General features: G+C 44.5%; 1 pseudogene; it reads left to right on the forward strand.

The window, feature by feature from the left end:
* The window catches only part of LOC112070993 (cyclin-dependent kinase-like 1), a 30,866-nt pseudogene extending 30,518 nt beyond the window's left edge, over positions 1 to 348 (forward strand).
* The last annotated feature ends 3,307 nt before the right edge of the window (positions 349 to 3,655 follow it).

A 3,655-nucleotide genomic window follows, 5' to 3' on the forward strand; every position in this document is an offset into this window, starting at 1 on the left:
ATGGCAGTCAGGCTACCTCTGGCGAGCACATGGAGGGCTGTGCGGCCCACAAGAAATGCCACCCACACACAAAAATGCCACCCCACACCATGATGACCACGCCAAACGGTGCTGGAGGATGTTGCAGGCAGCAGAACGTTCTCCCACGGCGTCTCAGACTGTCTGTACGTCTGTCAATGTGCTCAGTGTGACCTGCTTTCATCTGTGAAGAGCACGGGCGCAGTGGCGAATTTGCACATCTTGGTGTTCTCTGGCAATCGCAACGTCTCGACGGTGTTGGGCTGTAAGCACAACCCCTGTGGACGTCGGGCCTCATACCACCTCAGCTCTTGTGAGACCATATGCTGAACATGCACATTTGTGGCTGCTGAGGTCATTTTGCAGGGCTCTGGCAGTGCTTGCCCAACCCCCCTCGCTTCTCCTTCAACCAATCCAGACAGCTGATGTTCTGAAAGAGTTACAAAATCTAGATCCCTACAAATCAGCCGGGCTAGACCCTCTCTTTCTAAAATGATCGGCCGAAATTGTTGCAACCCCTATTACTAGCATGTTCAACCTCTCTTTCGTATTGTCTGAGTTCCCAAAGATTGGAAAGCTGCGCGGTCATCCCACTCTTCAAAGGGGGAGACACACCTAGACCCAAACTGTTACAGACTATATCCATCCTGCTCTGCCTTTCTAAAATCTTCGACAGCCAAGTTAACAAACAGATCACCGACCTTTCGAATCCCACCGTACCTTCTCCACTATGTAATCTGGTTTCCGAGCTGGTCATGGGTGCACCTCAGCCACGCTCAATGTCCTAAACGATATCATAACCGCCATCGATAAAAGACAGTACTGTGCCATCTTCATCGACCTAGCCAGGTTGTGACTCTGTCAATCACCGCATTCTTATCGGCAGACTCAATTGGCTTCTCAAATGACTGCCTCGCCTGGTTCACCAACTACTTCTCAGATAGAGTTCAGTGTGTCAAATCGGAGGGCTGCTGTCCGGAGCTCTGGCAGTTTCTATGGGGTGCCACAGGGTTAAAATTCTTCGGACGGACTCTTTTCTCAGTATATATCAATAATGTTGCTCTTGCTGCTGGTGATTCTCTGATCCACCTTTACGCAGACGACACCGTTCTGTATACACCTGGCCTTCTTTGCAACTGATAAACTCCAAACAGCTAGCTTATACAACACTAATTCATGGCCTCCAACTGCTTTTCAATGCTAGTACAAATAGTGCATGTTCTTCAACCGATCGCTGCCCGCACCCTCCCGCCGACTAGCATCACTACTTGCGGGTTCTGTCTAGAATATGTGGACAACTGCAAATACCTAGGAGTCTGGTAAGACTGTAAACTCTCCTTCAGACTCACATTCAGCATCTCCAATCCAAAATTAATCTAGAATCGGCTTCCTATTTCGCAACAAAGCCTTTACTCATGCTGCAAAACATACCTTCATAAAACTGAATTGGCGATGTCATTTACAAAATAGCCCCAACACCCTACTCAGCAAACTGGATGCAGTCTATCACAGTGCCTCTGTTTTGTCACCAAAGCCCCATATACTACCACCACTGCGACCTGTATGCTCTCGTTGGCTGGCCTCATACATATCCGTCGCCAAACCCACTGGCTCCAGGTCATCTATAAGTCTTTGCTAGGTAAAGCCCCGCCTTATCTCAGCTATTGGTCACCATAGCAACACCCAACCGTAGCACGCGCTCCAGCAGGTATATTTCACTGGTCATCCCAAAGCAACACCTTCTTCTGGCGCCTTTCCTTCACAGTTCTTGCGCTTCCTTCCAGTTCTCTGCTGCCAATGACTGGAACGAATTGCAAAAATCTCTGAAGCTGGAGTCTTATATCTCCCTCTCTAACTTTAAGCATCAGCTGTCAGAGCAGCTTACCGATCGCTGTACCTGTACACAGCCCATCTGTAAATAGCACACCCAACTACCTCATCCTCATATTATTACTTACCCTCTTGCTCTTTTGCACCCCAGTATCTCTACTTGCACATCATCATTTGCACATCTATCTCTCCAGTATTAATGCTCAATTGTAATTATTTTGCCTCTATGGCCTATTTATTGCCTACCTCCCTACTCTTCTACATTTGCACACACTGTATATAGATTTTTTTTTCTTCTTCTATGGTGTTATTCACTGTACGTTTGTTTATGTGTAACTCTGTGTTGTTGTTTGTGTTGCACTACTTTGCTTCATCTTGGCCAGGTCACAGTTGTAAATGAGAACTTGTTCTCAACTGGCCTACCTGGTTAAATAAAGGTGAAATAAAAAATTTTAATAAAATATTGTACTCCACTAGACACCATTGGAAATAGATGATTGTTGAGTTGTGACTGTTAGTGAAAAGCAGAGAGACCCAGCCAAGCAAATCGCAATGTTTAAAAATAGAATCACGGAAAAACTGTTTTTGAAAGCAAATGGCTATTGCTGTATAGAGATGACAATGAAAAGACTCCAATCTGTCTTTTAGTTTTATCAAAACGTTTGCCTTTTCTTATTGGCACCAGCGGAGAACATGGGCCAAATCCCCGGTGTGTATCCACTGTCTTGATCACTGGGTCAGTGCCACTTTTGTTTGTTTTTGGACAATAACCTCCTCCTCCAGGTTAGATGGACTTCCTGTTGTATTTGTCTCCCCTTTTCGTAGGCCGATTTTATACGGATCAGATCATGTCATTTTTATTGATCTGTTCGACAGTGTTTAGCAGAGTACCCTGTCATTTCAAATGTAGTAGAATTGCATGAAGAAAGGATAAGAAACATATCTGATATAGCCTATAACCCTCAAACTCAACTCTGGACCTTGAAACCAGTTCCACTGCATTTCTTTCCTTCATTTCCCCCCTCTAATCAGGGACTGATTTAGACCTGGGACACCGGGTGGGGTGCAATTATTTATCAGATCATTAAAAAAAAAAATCWGTTCAAGGACATACTGTACATGTGGTGTATTAGAAACAATTATTGGTACCATGGTTGTCTTCAAAATCTTAATTTTTAAATTTTCACGAAGATTGACATTTTTCCATTCACTGTACTTCCTGTTGTCAGCTAACAATGTTTTCTCTCTGCCTCGTGGTTGTTGCTGTTGTTGCTGTTGTTGTTGCTGTTGTTGTTGCTAACAAGCAAACAGACAGCAACAGCAGCAACAAGCACAAACAACAGCAGCAAGCAACAACAGCAGCAACAAGCAACAACAACAGCACACAACAACACAGCAGAACAACAGACAAACAAACAACAAACAGCAACAACAACAGCAAACAACAGCAGCAGCAACACAACAACACAACAACCACCAGCCAACAACAACAGCAACAACAGCCAGCACAACAACACAACAACAAACAACAGCAACAACAAAGCAACAGCAACAAACCAACAGCCAACAACAACAACAACAACAGCAAACAACAACAACAGCAACAACAACAACACAAAGCAACAACAACAGCACAGCAACCCAAACAACAACAACAGCAACAACAACAGCAGCAACAAACAACAACAGCAAACAACAGCAACAACAACACAGCAAACAACACAACAACACACAAGCAACAAACAACAACAGCAGCAACAACAACAGCAAACAACAACACAACAAACAGGAACAACAACAGCAGCAC

This window comes from Salvelinus sp. IW2-2015, unplaced genomic scaffold, assembly GCF_002910315.2.
Source record: "Salvelinus sp. IW2-2015 unplaced genomic scaffold, ASM291031v2 Un_scaffold1488, whole genome shotgun sequence".
NCBI classification, from domain to species: Eukaryota; Metazoa; Chordata; class Actinopteri; order Salmoniformes; family Salmonidae; genus Salvelinus; species Salvelinus sp. IW2-2015.